At 39.6% G+C, this 17,605-nt stretch overlaps 1 pseudogene; it reads right to left on the bottom strand.

Annotated features, from left to right (window-relative positions):
* Positions 1 to 8,799: 8,799 nt before the first annotated feature.
* On the bottom strand, positions 8,800 to 12,992 carry LOC135230512 (mesoderm-specific transcript homolog protein-like; annotated as a pseudogene).
* Between the last annotated feature and the right edge of the window lie 4,613 nt (positions 12,993 to 17,605).

The following is a 17,605-nucleotide window of genomic DNA, read 5'->3' as shown; positions in this document are numbered from 1 at the left end:
ACTACCCATCTACCACATTCTATTCAAGTGTCTACACATTTCCACATTTGCCAACTAACAGAAATAAAGTAGGGAATGATATATAATTTCTCCCTGAGAATTTTTCACCCTCCTTCAAACTATCAGCAAAAATAAAATAAAAATTTTAAAATGTTACATCAGTTAAATGTTAGAGCAGTGGTTTTAAAAGTTGGTATTGCATCACAATCAGCTGGAGGGCTTGTTAAAACCCTTGTTAAAACCAGATGTTTGGCCCCATCCTCAGAGTATTGGATTCAGAAGGTTGGGTATGGGGTCAAGGGTTTGCCTTTCTAACAAATTCACATATGTTCTACTGATGGTCTGGAGTCCACACTTTAAAGAACACTGTTCTAGAGCATGGACAACCAACTCATTTGTGATTGGAGCAGACCTGGAATGATTAATGAGGAAAATGAAGGTCCAGCTCATTAGTGCACTGTACAGTGGGCTGTCTGAGCGTTCAAGTCCGTGACTCCACTTAGCATCTTAATTGTCAGTGAGTCCTCAAAATCTGCCCTTTTCACTTCCCATTTCTATTTCAATATCTCATTATTTCACATTGTCCTTTTCAGAATTAATTGTAATATTATCACCACAGTAAATGTAGTAATTGTTATACACTGCTATTATCACCACCACGAACACGGATTGCCAGGCTCTTCACCTCTATTAAATGATTTTATTATTTCAACAGACCTGTGAGTTAGGTACTTCTATCATTCTACATCTTCCCCATGATCTCATGTAGCTGAGATAAGGTTAAATTACAGTACAAAGTACCTGGCTCTCTGGTAACAGATGATGTGAGATTTGAACTCAGGATGTCAGACTTCAGAGCCGACCCCATAACATCATGTGATATGACCCCTAAGTACGATAGAACTAGGTATCCTGAAAGGTCAATCAGATTTCATCACTTGCCTCTTGAAGAATTCCACCTGAATAAAGACCCAAGTGTTTTACCTGGTCATGAAGATCTTCTACTCTCTGACCACATAAGTAGTATCTAGCAGGTAACGGCATTAAACAGGACCACTCACACTCAGGACTTGAGGTCAAGAGAGAATATGCTACCTGAAACCTTAAGTTGTTAAGGCTATTATGTCTGGAAGACTTTCTTTTCTCTCAAATGATAGAAGATTAAAACATTTTTCTCCTGAGGTGACATGTAGCATTTTTTTTTTTTCTTTTTCCAAATCAGAAGACTGGAAGGAATATTGAAACACATGGGGTCTTGACAAAAAGGCAATAAAAAAGCAACGATTTGTTGACTTACTGAATTCTAGGATGAGAAAGATAAATACTGCCCACACAAATGCCCAAGTGCCTTGAATTTAATATTGGGAGTAGGAGATCGGCAAGTCAATCTTAGGAGGTGACCAGACATTGAGCAAAGTACACCTGAACACCTGAAAAGCCTTTATACTTGTGGGGCTTAAAAAATAGAATCAATATAAATTGTTTAGCAAGAAGCCTCACCCCTGGAGTGAAGTACTTGTTTTTAAGGTTATCAGGAAAATTGGCTAAGAAAATGAGAAATTTCTTACCTCCTCCAGACCCCACCAATGTAAAAAATACACACATGCACATTCTTCTGTTTAACTGACACTCCTATTTTTTTATGAAAAACAATAGCAGAAAGACACCATACGATTTCAATTTTATTGTAGTTATAATTTATCGCCATTAATAGGCTACTGTTTCTAGACTTGTTTTCCCTTTTCTTTATTTCTTTCCCAAGGAGCCCACTGGAATCTGCTCCTCCCTTCATATCCTCCTTTTAATAACATGGAAATAATTGTTTTCTCACTATGAGGTAGCTTGATCCATTCCCTATTCCTTTTATGTTTTCCTATATCTATCTTCCTTGTGTAATTAGCAGATAGTTTTAGAGGAGGATATATTGAAAATCAATCATGAAAGTTGATGTCCTCCTCCTTGTGTTTCTGGCTGGTCCCCATCAAAGCCTGGATCAGGCAGTCTTGGGCACTGGTTCCTATAGGGATCCTGAGATTGTGTACGAGGATCAAGTCCAGGACACTCACACTTCCAGTGTTAAAATGCCACCCCTGGGTATATGATCATTGGATCCCCCAAACAGGCGAGTGTTGATTGATAAGTCCTGGGCAAGTCAATGTATTTGCTCATTATTCTTGTAAATCACTGTATCTCACACACACACACACACACAGTTAAAGTAAATAGTAGAACCAGACAAACTTGGTTTGTGAACAAGGACATTTTTATAGCTCTTTGAGAAGCTTCTATCTTCCCATTTGTATAATGGGAGAGATCATGAATCTTTATAGGGATATTGCAAAGATAAGAATAGACAAAATCTTGACATAAGAGACCCTCTCAGTATTTTGTACTGTGATTTGTTTTTGCCATGAACACAATCTGATCACACGGCCTGATTCATTACAGGGAGGGAAGTGACAGGTGGGGCAAGATGAATGAGGAGGAGAAAAAGAGTAATTTCAAGGAAGGATGGATGTGCTGAAACTCCACTGGGAATCTTGCTTATATAGAGAAGCAAGCAGAAGGAAGACCTCAAATCACTGATCACTAATATCAAAGTTTGTTTGACATAAATATATAGCAGTTAAGATGAATAAATTAGACATAGATTCATCTACATGGATAATAAAAACTCAAAATAGAAAAGTAATCTGTCTAAAAAAACATCTATAGTATGAGAACATTTTAATAGATTCTAAAATTATGCAGACTTTATAAATACCAAAAAAGTACAGGGAAAAAACAATAAAGACCTCTTCATCCGCCACTCAGCAACATCAAATTAAAATATACTGCCATACTCGCACTAGCTATTTTTAAAGAAACAATGAGTATTTATTGGAAATCCTCTCTTTTATTTTTCCACATTATCAATTTTTTTTTGTTTCCTATGGGGGAACCATTGCACTGAACTTAAGTGGAAATTTTCCTGCAATATCAACACATTTATTATAATTCTATCTATGCACAATGTTTTTGTTCTGTATCTTAAAAATGTATAACTATACATGTCATTTGACTATTTCTTTAAATAATACTTTAAATGACTTAGAGATCTTGGTACATTTTGCTGTGGTCCATTAGCTTTAAATACCTTAAGGCATTCCACTGTCTTATTCTATCACTGTTTAACCCTCTCCCAACTGATGGGCATTTTCACTGTGGTATGCACACATACACACACACACACACACATAAACACACACACACACAGAGAAACAGTTTAAAATAATGCTTGCTGACCAACCGTATTCAAGACTGTGGTTGCCTCTGGGAAGGGAAGAAAAGGAATTGAGGAGTTATACTAGCTTTATGCATACTACTTTGTTCCTTTGAGAAAAGAACTCTAATAACAAGCTATCAACATTTACTAACTCTGAAGACATGGATAGATAGGTATTTGTTTTTTTTTTTTGTTTTGTTTTTTTCTTTCTTTCTTCTTTTCTTTGCACAGCACTGCCTTGTAATGTATTGTCCAGGTTAATAAAAACAGAACAATAGACTATGGATATAGTTTATGGGCTCTGCCTCATTCTTCATCTCTTCCCCTTGAATCCTTATACCTGGTAACAGGGTTGAGACCAAGATCTTCCCTACAAAGAGCCATCAGGAACCAGGTACTGAAAGATAAGAAGCTGACTATACATCCCTGCCCTCTGCCAAAGAAATTAAAGAAAATTTTAGAGAATCACTAGGATTGGTGACATCTCTAGGACTGTGTGTCACTAGGATTGGTGGCATATATAGGGCTGGGGTCTCATGGTGTCAATAACTCATGGTGTACCCCCCATGGACCTCCTCCCATACCAGACCATAAAGAATCCTTAGCAATATTTTTTTGTACTGTTACTAATTTTTATCATAGAATAATGTGTGACAAATATAATTGTGAATCGATTAAATGTAATAGTTCTTAGGTTACATGAATACTAACAAAATTGTTTTGTAGTCTATTTCTACAATAAATGACATTATTAGTAACAGAGCGGAAGGCTTTTTTGTTTTTCTCTTTCTTTTCCTTTAATTACTATTTCATTCTAAAAAAAATATCAACATAGGTTCACAAATAGGAGTTACCTCAATGTTTTAGCTAAAACACCAGAAAATTTGACAAAATCAGCAAAATGAAAACACAGCAAAAACAAAAACAGCAGTGTGCACTTGTAGTGCGGGCAGATGAAACCATGTGCTTGGAAGCATCACTGTAATTGGGTAATAACGACAGCTCTGACTGGAACACATTAGAAGGTTCAAAAAATAAATTAGTATAGAGTTTTAGCCTTGTAGGTATATTGATGCACGTAAGCTGGGCTTATGAAAAATGTTTTTGTTGTTATAGCTAACTACAGGGATATTTTTATTAAAAATTATAAATTTCTGCTGAAACACTGCACAAAAATTTTATAGACAGTCATTTCGGTGTCACCCCCTCTGAAAGTGTCACCTGCACCTCCTTAGTGATACCACTGTAGGAGATGGTTTCTGCTAAGATGGAAAAAGTCCCTGGAAATTATGATTAGAGTAAAAGCAGAATGAAAGCTGCTCAAGTATTAGTGCAAAGGTACAAGGAAACATGGCAAGTAGATGATGGAGTATCAAGCAGACACCTCACGGGTGACTCCATTTTGCCCCTCTTCTTCATGTACTCACCTCACAGCTACTCCCAGATGGACTGATAGAAAAAGACCTCTCCTTATTTGTCAAGAATAAACTGGGGAACTTCAGATTATCTGGGTACCATCACTAAGGAATGACATTCAGTTCTGTCCTGGAGGTTGAATGGTAAAAATGGAAGCTCTGGGCTCAGGGAGCACAGGAAGTCAGAGAGAAGGACCAGGCTCCTGTGCAGAAATGATGATCCCTGGGATGAGGCTCAGGGGTGCTGCCTCCTGACCTGGGCAGGGCTACTGAGTAATTTGCACAGGCAGAAAATTTTCAGTCTCTGTGATCCTTGGGGTTCAGTATCCAAACTCCTCATTAATCAAATCCTTTTGCTGTCATTTTGATCTCAGGACAGTACAAATCCTTAAGGAGCAAGGCTCAGAGAAGGAGGAACTTATTTTTAGCTGATTTCCACACTCAGAGAGGCCAGGGATATGCCAGCCCCTTTCCTCCATCTCTTTCTGCACAAATCCATTTCAAGTACAATATACACAGGGACACACGTCCCTTCTGTAATTGATTCTAGTCTTCTTTCTTTAGGTGCGTTGAAAGGAAACCCTAACACCAATGTCAGAAAAAATGACATCACATTTAGGTTAACAAGTGTAATATATATATATATGCATATATATATAACCCGCGTAAATACAAAAGGTAATATAGAAGATGTACCCCCAAAATGCAAATATTGTTGTTGTTAGGTGCCGTCGAGTAGGTTCCAACTCATCGTGACCCTATGCACAACAGAATGAAACACTGCCCAATCCTGCGCCATCCTCACAATCTTTATTATGCTTGAGCCCATTGTTGCAGCCACTGTATCAATCTATCTTCTTGAGGGTCTTCCTCTTTTTCACTGACCCTCTACTTTACCAAGCATGATGTCCTTCACCAGGGACTGATGTCTCCTGATAACATCTCCAAAGTATGTGAGACATAGTCTTGTCACCCTTGTTTCTAAGGAGCATTCTGGCTGTACTTCTTCCAGGATAGATTTGTTCATTCTTTTGGCAGTCCATGGTATATTCAGTACTCTTCGCCAACACCATAATTCAAAGGCATCAATTCTTGTTTAGTTTTCCTTATTCGTTGTTCAGCTCTCGCATGCAAAAAATGCAAATACTAAGGACTAATTCTATGCTTGGTTCATTGAAGGTCGATCCTGTTTCTGCATATTATAGTCAGCATCTATAAACATATTTTCTCTCATCAACATGAAATAAACAGGTAACAGACGTTTTATTTCCTTGTTAGAACTGCACTGTCACCTTTTCCCAATACAAGCAGTAGCTTCAATATACTTTTTTTTTTTCCACCAGGGGACCATGGATTGAAATTATGGCTCTCATTTATTATATTGCTGCAGTAAAATGCAAAGGATCGGAGAAGCAGTCAACCTGTGATATAATGCACATTTGTAGTTTGGGAATTATTTGTAACTAGTTATTTTTAGCTGAATGGTATGACAGAATAAGTAAGACATGATATTGATGCAGGGATACAACAGACCTATTGATCAGAAGATAAAAAAAAAATCCAGTTGCCATTGAGTCAACCCAGACTTACGGTGACCTCACGTGTGTCAGAGTAGAACCGTGCTGCGTAGGGTTTTCAATAGGTGATTTTTCAGAACTAGACAATGAGTTCTTTCTTCTGAGTTGCCTCTGGGTGGACTTAAACCTCTAAACTTTGGGCAGTGGCTGAATGTATTAACCATTTGCACCACTTAGAGACTGATTAGAAGATAGAGCCCAGATAAAAACCAACACATAAATGGGCAGCTTAGCCATTGCAGCAGTGTACTTACAGTGAACGGATGAACTATTTAATAAAAAGTTAAAAGATATAAAAATGAATTTTTGTTCTTACCTCACATCGAAGGCAAAAGCAAACCTCAGGTGGGTTCAGGCCTCAAATATAAAGGTAACACTACAAATCCTGTGCATTGAGATAGGTAGGGATTTCATAAACAAGACTTTTTGAGCACAAACAAAAAAACTGACAAATTTAACTATATTTAAACTAAGCACTTGTGTTCATCCAGAAAACACTATAAGCGATATGCAAAACAAGCCACACAGCTAATGAAGAAATTTGCAGTGCATATAACTGACAAAGGATAATTATCCTAATTAAATAAATGACTCATGAATTAATAGAAAAAGAGAGCTCAATTGTTGTTAGGTGCCATGGAGTCGGTTCCAACTCCTAGTGATCCTACGCACGAGGGAATGAAACATGACCACACCCTGTGCCATCCTCCCAGTCCTTGTTATACTCGAGCCCATTGTTGTAGCCACTGCGTCAATACATCTCATCAAGGGCCTTCCTCTTTTTCCTGACCCTCTACTTTACCAAGAATGATGTCCTTCCAGGGACTAGTCCCTCCTGACAACATGTCCAAAGTGTGTGAGATGAAGTTTTGCCATTCCTGATTCTAATAAGAATTCTGGCTATACTTCTTTCAAGACAGATTTGTTAGTTTTTCTGGCACTCCATGGTATATTCAACATTCTCTACCAACACCATAATTCTAAGGCATCAATTTTTCTTCAGTCTTCCTTATTCAGTGTCCAGCTTTCACATGCATACAAGGCAATAGAAAACACCGTGGCTTGTGTCAGGTGCACCATAGTACTGAAAGTGACACCTTTGCTTTTTAACACTCTTTAACACTTCTGTCTGTAGGTTCCCCACACATCTGTCAGTTTGTCCTACTGTGGTGGCCTGTATGTTGCTGTAAAGCTGGAAGCTATGCCACCAGTATTTCAAATACCAGCAGGGCCACCCATGGAGGACAGGTTTCAGCGGAGCCTCCAGACTTAGACTAGGAAGAAGGACCCAGTGGTCTACTTCTGAAAAAATTAGCCAGTGAAAACTGTATGAGTAGCAGTAAAGATTACAGCCTTGGAAACCTATGGGACAGTTCTCTACTCTGTCCCATAGGGTTGATAATTCAGAACCCTACAGCAACAGATTTTTTTTTTCCTGTAAATCAGGCCACTAATGTTGACCAATGAGATTCTGACAGTGCTTCAATAGTGAATTGTATAAGCCAATCAGAAATAAACTTTTCTTTCAGTATTTTGTCAATATAAGCCAAGTCCCTTTCCACATGTGGTTTGGTGCTACCTGATTGATGAATCTTCTGCCCAAATAAACCTCATCTAATAGGTTAATTTTATTATTGACTCAGTTTCTTTTGACAAAGCTAAACAAATATAACCACTGAAGCAAGTAGTAAAATATAATAATTTATATTTATATTCATAAAGCCTGCGAGCTAAAGAATTATAAGGTTTATGAATATAGGCAAGATATGGAACACAATGCATTAGTTAAACTTCACTGAGTACTTATTATGCACCAGGCATTGAACTAAGTGCTTGCAGTGGTTACGGGGTTGACTTCCCAACAGTCAAAGCAGGAATCAAATCAAGATGGGTCACAGAGGGGCATTTTAGACAAGGTGGTCAGGGAAGGATCTGAGGGAATAATAGGTCCAGATGATAAATATTTGAATAATGCTGGGGGAAGAAAAAAACATTGCAGGGAACAGGAAATGAAAAGGAACTGAGGTGGGACTGTGCCTGGCGCAGTTTTCATACAGCAAGGAAGCCAGTCTGTGTCTGAAGACGAAAGAGTAAGAGGGAGGGAAACACAGAAACGGGGATAGAGGAGGAAGATTGCGGTCTTATAGAGGCAGTGTCTTATTGTTTATGTCCAGCATCTAGTGTTTTAGAATATGTTTGCTGAATAAATAAATACTTGAATAAGGAATGAATGAGTGAATGGACAAGTTACACAGCCTATCTGAGCCTCAGTGTCCTCACCTACCAATGATGATAAGAAAGGACCCACCTCATAATGGGCCATGTAAAGCACTTAGAACTGCTTGGCACATAGCAGACTCACTCTGCGTGTGTGCTTAATAAATAAAAGCAGGAGTAAACTAAGAAGTCTTAATTCCTGCCTTTTCAGGAAGAAATCTTTTTTTAACAAAATGAATGAAACTGAATTCAAAGTTATGACGAGGGAGAATCACTCTTATTGAAGTGGTATGGCTTAGAGAACTTAAAAGCACATGCCCTTAAAGCTGTTCAAGGAGAGGTAAGGCCCCCTCCTCATCCTTTACTCTCTGATTCCAATTGGGGTTGGACCAGAAATCAGCATTTCTAAATATGTCAGAAAAGCACATAGATGTGTTAAAAAGTCTTTCATGAAAAGGAATGCGTGCCTCTCCTACTGCATCAGGGAGTAGTGGTGCTCATCAGAATTTCCTAATAACACAAAAGACAAAGGCAAATTCATACACTTGATCAGGTGTCAAAGGAAGGGGAAGTGAACTGTTAGGTCAACTCTTAGTCAGAGTTTCTGCTGGTTTTTTACTATACTGTGTTCCCCGACGTGAGTAAAGTGGACTTTTGTGAGAGAATAGTGTTCAGTGAGTAGGACCTCTTTTGGGAATTTCTTCCTAAGTGGAATACACAACAGATAGGGAATAGGGAAGGTAATACAGGGAAGCTACACTTTCCAGCTCAGAAGGAGTTGATGAAGCCCATATATGCATTCAAGAAGCCCATGGGATCCTCTAGCTGTGGGTAGCGGCAAATGTGGTCATCCAGAATTGACGCTGTGGACCTTGGCAGCATTTTCCTATAAAAAAAATAAATAAAACCTATACAGCTCCAAAAACTCCAGGTAAGGATTTATGGGATCCAATGGCCCACAGATAAAATGAATGGGAATAGATACAGAGGCAAGGGCTCCCACCCAGCATCTTCTAAACTTCTTCCTCTGGTTAACATACTGTAGAAGACTATCAATGACTAAGTCTCTGTCATTGTTACTATCTCTGCCCATACGTCCCACAGGTCACTCTCAGAGGCCAAGTGTAGGGCCCAAAGACCGGGATGAGACCTCAAGAGAATAACAAAGAAGTTCATCAAACGTGTGAGGATGGTTGACAGCATGCCTCCATCTTTAAGAAGCTTCTGGAGAAGGAGAGGATGATGAGTCTCGGAAAAGATACCTCCATCTGACAGGCAGAGACTTTATGGTAAGCTGCCCAGACGGATTCCACTTGTACCTATGGAGCAGCTCCTGAGCCACGATGTCTCCATAGTCATGAGACAGGTGGTTGATCCTACAGTTCTGGAGAACCAAAAGCCTCTCAAGCATGCCTCCGCATGCTGGCCTGTTCAAATATGGAGTAGTGGTGTGGTCTCCGTTTGTCACTGAAGCCAAAGCCTAAGAAATCAAGAGCAATTACTCATGAAACCTGAGGGTCAGACCTTCCGAAATCTTGTACCATCATAGCTGGATGTTGGAAAGCCATATAGGAGCACAACTATTTCTGGACTTCCAACCACACCCACGGAGTCTTGGTAAAAGATGCGCAGTCCCTGATAGGTGAAAAATTTGCCTGTGGACTTTCATGAGTGAAGAGCAGGGGAAAGCTGAGGGGGCGGGATGTGCAGGTAGGCCGCCAGCAGGAACACGGCCAGCAACCCCACCTGGACCCACCACTCCCTCACCGTGTGCAGGTTATCTCGGTGCACCCTGGCCGCCCTTAGCTTGTGCAGCCGGTCAGCGCCCAAGCTGCAAGAATGCTGGCACAAGGCCTGCCAGCTACAGCTACCGCCAGCAGCGCGAGAGGGCTGCAAAGCGGGCCTGCTGCCCAGCGGCTCAGCCACCTAAATGGCAGTCCGCTGAGGCACTGCGTGAGGACTGGCCGCTGCCACAGCAGCTGTTATTTCCTTTTTTAATGCGTTGAGGCTTTCATCAGACTAAGGGATTCATCTGATTCAGTGTGAATGAGTGAACTTTGTCTTCTCTGGGTCCATTGAGGAATAAAGCCACTTCACAGGAGGGCTTTCCCAGACAACAAACGAGGCAAATAGGAAGGCTGGTGTCTGTCCTTCCTCCAAAGGGAACTCAGGTTAAATCCCAATAAAGTCTGCAGTTTAGTTAATAGTATTGCTCCAATATATACTATGATTATGAAAGATTAAGAGCCCTGGTAGCCCACTGGTTAAGAGCTTAGCTGCTAACTAAAAGGTTGGCAGTTTGAATCCACCAGCCACTCCTCAGAGACCCTTTGGAGCAATTCTACTCTGTCCTAAAAGGCCGGTCTGAGTCCAAATCGACTCAATGGCAAAGGGTTTATTGAGAAAGATTGTGTCACCATTGGAGGACGCTGGGTAAAGGGTACCCAGACAATCTTGGTACTATTTTTGCAACTTCTATGTGTGAATAAATTATTTAAAAATAAAGAGTGAAAAAGGCAGTGGGGAAGCACTGTCTCTCATGGGGTAAATAATCAGATATAGTTTTTGTTGAATAAGAAATTCCCAGGCTCAATGGCTTAGTGTTACCCTCCTAGTCCCTGAAGGGAAAACTGATTTCCTTTTTCTTGACTGAGGTCTTGACTTGCCTAAACTTAACTCATTCTGAATACCTATGCCTCTTTCTTTTCTTTGGATGAGAAAGAGATTCCATTAGACACAAACAATTATGAGTCAGATAGAATGTGGGGAAGAGCTGTGTTTTCCCACGCAAATGGTTCATCTACTCTGTGCTGGAGCAAGACCTATAATGTGACTACAATGTTCACTACAGGCAAGTGGTATTTGAACTGTGGGTGCAGGCACACTAGAGCAATAAACTCTGGGACATGACTGGTTTGTGGGTGATTTTTATCCATTTACAGAGGGACCTACTGTCCTTGGAAACCTCCCTGCCAAAAAAAAAAAAAAAATCTATTGTTTTAGTTACTAGTGCTGCTATAACAGAGGTAACTCTGGTGGCATAGTGGTTGGGTACTACGGCTGCTAACCAAGAGATCGGCAGTTCGAATCTGCCAGGTGCTCCTTGGAAACTCTATCGGGCAGCTCTACTCTGTCCTATAGGGTCACTATGAGTCGGAATCAACTTGACGGCAGTGGGTGGGTGTTATAACAGAAATATAAGTGGATGGCTTTAACAAAGAGAAATTTATTCTCTTACAGTCTAGTAGGTTACAAGCCCAAATTCAGGGTGTCACTTCCAGGGGAACACTTTCTTTCTCTGTCATTTCTGGAGGAAGGTCCTTGTCCTCAAACTTCCCCTGGCCGAGGAGCTTCTCAAGCACAGGGACCCTGCGTCCAAAGGATGTGCTTTGCTCCTGGTGCTGCTTTCTTGGTGATATGAGCTCCCCACTCTCTGCTTGCTTCCAATTCCTTTTATCTCTTGAGAGATTAAAGGTGGTGCAAGTCACACCCCAGGGAAACTCCCTTTACCTTGGATCAGGGAGGCGACCTGAGTAAGGTTGGTGCTACAATCCCACTCTAATTCTCTCAACATAAAATTACAATCACAAAATGGAGGGCAACCACACAATACTGGGAATTGTGGCCTAATCAAGTTGACAAACACATTTTTGGAGGAGCATAAATCAATCCATGACATTCCATCTTTTGCCCACCCCCAAAATCACATCCTCGCAACATGCAAAACATATTAATCCCATTATATCATAGCAAAAGTCTTAACTCCAAGTCCAAAACCCCAAAATTCCTCTTCATCTGTGAAATCTAGAATACGAGTTATCTGCTTCCACTGGCACAATGGCAGAACAGGCATAAGGTAGACATTTCCATTACAAATGGGAGAAACTGAAGGGAAAAAAGGCATAAGCAAGTCAGCAGAACACATTACATTAGCTCTCAAAGCTTTGAAAATAATCCTCTGTTCCCTGAGACAATTTACACAATAACCCTGCCCTCCAGCCTCTAGGTATTGGCCACACTCTCCGGATTCTGTGTGGAGACTCCTTGGCCCTGGGCTTCAGCTCCGCCTTCCAGACTCACTGGGACCGAACCTCTGCTCCCTCAGCTTTAGGCACACCATTCTCCTAGTCCATCTGAGTGGTGACTCCACCCTTAGAAACACCAGAGGCCATGGCTCCATCCTTTGAAACCCCTGAGGTCATGGCCATACATTTTGAGACTGAGGCAGCTCAGTTTCTTGTGTTTTTTGTCTCTTCAGCTTCTGTTTCTGGTTTCTTGGCCTCTTGAAGGGCTCCTCAGGCCTCACATCTGCATCTGCCCTGCTGGAGCAAGTGTTCCAAAGCTTGGTGGCTCCACCGATAAGTTCCTGGAGGCTCCCCACTCTGCCAGGAAGCCTCCTGCACACAGGCACTCAGCTTTCTTGCTCCATGGGTCGGCAAGCCTAGCTCCACCAATAAGTGCCCAGAGGCACCCCAATCCGCCACTGCAAGTTCTCTGCTGCTGCTGGTCCTGTGCCATTGCTGCAACTCTATCCATTCACAGAGAGACTTATATCAAGGAAATGGCTCACACAGTTGTAGAGGCTGGAACATCCCAAGTCCTTGGGTCAGGATAGAGCTTTCTCCTGATTCACGTAGCCACAGGGCCTGGCGAACCCAAGACTGGCAGGTCAGGGGGCAGGGTTATTGTTGACAGGCTGCAAATACCAATGAATTCCAAGATCAGCAGGCAAGGCTGCAGGTAAGCTGCTAGCTCAAGTCCCAAGAACCAGGGGTCAGACGAACAGAAGCAGCTGAAGGATCCAGCAGGAGCAAAAATCTCATGAGCCTTGCCAGAATGTCCACTTATATTCAATGCAGGCCACACCCCCAAGGAAACTCCCTTCCAACTGGTTGGCTACTCACAGCAGATCCCACCACGGAGGTGATCATAACATCTTACGACTGCCAAACCCCTGAAAATCTTGGCCCACAAATACCTAGGAGTGAAATTGCTGGTCATGTGGTAATTCTATGTTTAATGATTTGAGGAACTACCAGAATATTTTCCAAAATTGCTGCACCATTTCACTTTCCCATCCACAATGTACAAGAGTTCTGATTTCTCTACATCTTTGCCAATTCTTGTGCATATTTTCTTTTTTTTAAATACAGACTATAAAAAAAGCCCATTGCCATCGAGTTGATTCCGACTCATAGCAACCCTATAGGACAGAGTAGAACTGCCCCATAGGGTTTCCAGGGAGCACCTGGTGGATTCGAACTGCCAACCTTTTGGTTTGCAGTTGTAGCTCTTAACCACTATGCTACTAGGGTTTCCAAATAGACTATATCCTAGTGGATTTGAAGTGGCATCACATCGAAGTTTTGGTTTGCATTTCCCTGATGACTAATGATGCTGAGCATCTTTTCCTGTGCATTTCTTCTTTGTAGAAGTGTCTATTCAAGTGCATTGTTCATTTTTTAATTAGTCATTTGTCTTTTTAGCTTGAATAAAAATATATGAACACATACAATTTGCAAATTTTTTCTCTATGTGTTGTCTTTTCACTTCTTTGATGGTATCCTTTGAAGTAAAGCATTTTAAATCCAATTTATCTTTTTTTTTTTCTTTTGATGCATGTACTTTTGGTGTCATATCTAAGAATCCTTTGCCAAATCCTAGGTCAAGATTTACCCCTATGTTTTCTAAGCATTTTACAGTTTTAGTTCTTACATTTAGGTCTTTGATCCACTTTGGGTTCTTTTTCTTTTTTAATGTCATTTGAGGTAAGAATCCTACTTTATGCTTTTGCATGTGGCTACACATTTGTCCTAGTACCATTTGTCAAAAAGATTATTATATCCCCGTTGGATGAATCTTGGCACATTTGTTGAAATGAACTGACCAGGTATATATGGGGTTTTTTCTAGGCTCCCAATTTTCATCCATTGATCTATACGTCTATCCTTGTGCCAGCACCACACTATCTTAATTACTGTTGCATTTGTGGTAAGTTTTGTGTTGAAAATGTGAGTTTTCCTACTTTGTTCTCTTTTTCAAGATTCTTTTGGCTGTTTTGGGCCCCCTGTAATTCCGCATAAATTTAGAATCAGTTTGTCAATTTGTATAAAGAAATAATCTGGTATTCTGATAGGGATTATGTTTCATCTGTAGGTCACTTTGGAGAATATTGCCATTTTAACAATGTTAAGTTTTCCAACTCAGGAACATAGATTTTTTTCTAATTATTTAGATCATCTTAAATTCATTTCAACAATGTTTTAACTTTTCAGTATATGTCTCCCACTTCTTTTATTAGTTTATTTCTAAGTATTTTATTCTTTTTGATGCTTTTATAAATTGAATTTTTCCCTTAATTTTGTTTCTCGGTTGTTCATTTCAAGGATATAGAAATACAACTGATTTTTACATAGTGATTGTGTATCCTGCAATCTTGCTGAGCATGTTTACTAGTCCAAATAGTTTTTTTTGATGGATTCTTTAGAATTTTCTGTAGGTCATCTCTCATGTCATCTGCAAACATAGTTTTAGTTCTTCCTTTCCAGTTTGGGTAACTTGTATTTATTTTCTTTTCTTCTTATTATTTTTTCCATATTTGCACTAACTCAAACCTTCACCACAAATGGAATAGAAGTGGAAAGAGTGAACATCCTTTTTTGTTCCTGATCTTAGAGGAAAGCACCCAGTCCATTAAGTACAATGTTAGCTGTGAGTTTTTCATAGACGCCATTTATGAGGTTCAAGAAAGGGATACATATAGAGGCAGTAAAACTAATGTGTTGAAACACATGAACATGACGGTTATGTAGATCAAAAACAGTGAAATGCTGGCAATTTCATAGAGTCCAAACCAATATAAGGAACAGCAAAGAAAATAATAAATGTGAAATTCAAGATACTGGTTACTTCTGGGACAGAGAGAGGGTGATTAGACTGGGAGGCCCTACAGGGGGATTCTAAGATGATTGTAAATGTCCATTTTCCAATTTAGGTGCTGAGTATATGTGTTTTTATTGTATGAATATTCTTTAAGAACTTCAGATATATTACACACATTTTTACATATATTTCACAAATAAAATTGAACGAATATATTTCATACGCCGTATTTTAAATACCTTCTAGCATTAAAAGTATGGTTTCAAAATGTAGAGCTCATCATTATTTCACAAAGACCTTGTTAACAATACTTTTCCTAGGGACCTATCCCCACAGTTCAGAGACAGTAGTCCTTGAATGAGGTCCAGGAACCTGCAGCTTTAACAAAGGCCCAAAATGCTGCAGGTAATTTAAGGACATCATTGGGTGAACCACTCACTAGCAGAGGACTTGGATGCCAGTTTGGCAGCTGTCCCTAGAAGTGGTGTTGAACATAATGGAACTCAGTGATGAGCAGAGCAGGGGGCTCTCTGGGCATTCACTTAATTTTCCAGGAAGTCATCCATTCTCAACATGAATTCTCTCCTTAGTGTAATAATGATCCCCAATAAAAGCAAACTTTCTCCTAGCTTCTCTATAGTATCACAATTGACTCCTCCGATACATGGCAGACCCCTTCTAAGACTGCAGTGATTCTATTTGCTTTATTCAAACACACTTAATGTCTGTATTTCATCTGAAAAAGAATCAGAAACAGAAAGGGTGACTCAAGGAAAAAAGGAAGAAGTCAGTCATTGCTAGCAAGTAATCAGTGAGAAGGAATCATAGGAAATCAACTGTCAAGAAAAGATAATTCACCTTAGCTTGAATGTCTAATAATTATGTATTAGATTATATTGCTAGATTCACTTAGAATGCTGATACATACTTAAATTAAGGTAAGCAATGATAACTGCTAAAGCAAGTCTTATAAAACGTGTGAAAGCAAAAGGATTTAATAGCAAAGAATACAGGGCAAGATAAGGAATACAATGATACTAGTCTAATTTTATTGAATACTTCCTGTACCAGTGGGCTCCCCTCACACTACTGAGCCCAAATCTCTTAGAATAGGCTAAGGAATCTGTTATTTAACAAGTTCTCCAGTTCTTATACTCATTAAGGTTGGAGGACAGCTTTTCTAGATGATTGGTCAAATGCACTCATAATAATCCCATTCTCCTCACAAAAGAATAGTTTAATAAGGGGCTTGTACATCCTAATTCAGGTGTCTAAGCAATGAAATGACGTATTCTTAATGACTCATTAGGAACACCACCTCTTTATTAAAAAACAAAAAACATGAAGTCATAGTCAGCTTTCTGGGATATGATGCCTGTAAGTGATGCAGCCACCTGGTGACCTTGAGGGAAATCAGTCATAGTATGCAACCAATCAAATATCACAAAGCTAGAGGAGAGCAAATTTAGATTCCATGTTGAAATACTGTTATTCACTGTGGTATACGATGGTTGTAGCAAAAGATTTGAAAGCAGAAACACAGATACTTGTATATCAATGTTCGTTGCTGCACTATTCATAATACCTATAAGGTGGAAACAGGCTAAATGTCCATCAACTGATGAATGGATACACAAAATATCATACATACTATGAAATACTACTCAGCCATAAAGAGAAATAAAGTCCTAATACATACTACAACATAGATGAACCTTGAAAACATTATGCTGAGTGAAATGTCAGCTCCACTTATATGAAATACCTAGAGTAAGCAAGTGTATAAACTCTGAAGTTTATTAGTGGTTACCAGGGCCATTAAGGACGAAAAAAGAAATGGAGACTCATTGCTTAGGGGACACTGAGTTAAGGGTGATGAAAAAACTGTGAAAATGGATAGTGGTGATGGTTGAATAACATGAAGAATGTAATAAATGTCACTGAAAGGTACAACTAAAAAATGTATAAACGGCAAACGTTTTGTTAAATATATATCTGCCAAAAATAAAAACAATAAATCGACATTTTAACGTACTAAATTATCAAAGTAAAAATTGTGATGACAGAAGTGTGCAAGTAAATATGCACACATATGTAAAAATTATTTAAAATTAATAATAAACAAAAATATTATCACAATGTAAAAAAAAAACTTGTTACTGGAAGATTCTAACCTTCTGATTCACCAAGTATTCTTTCACTTTGACTCATTATAGAAGCACAAGCCTAAGGCAGATGATACAACTAAG

This window comes from Loxodonta africana, chromosome 3, assembly GCF_030014295.1.
Source record: "Loxodonta africana isolate mLoxAfr1 chromosome 3, mLoxAfr1.hap2, whole genome shotgun sequence".
In the NCBI taxonomy this organism is placed as follows: domain Eukaryota; kingdom Metazoa; phylum Chordata; class Mammalia; order Proboscidea; family Elephantidae; genus Loxodonta; species Loxodonta africana.
Note: the sequence above shows the minus strand (reverse complement) of the source record. Positions and strands in the feature narration are given on the sequence as shown.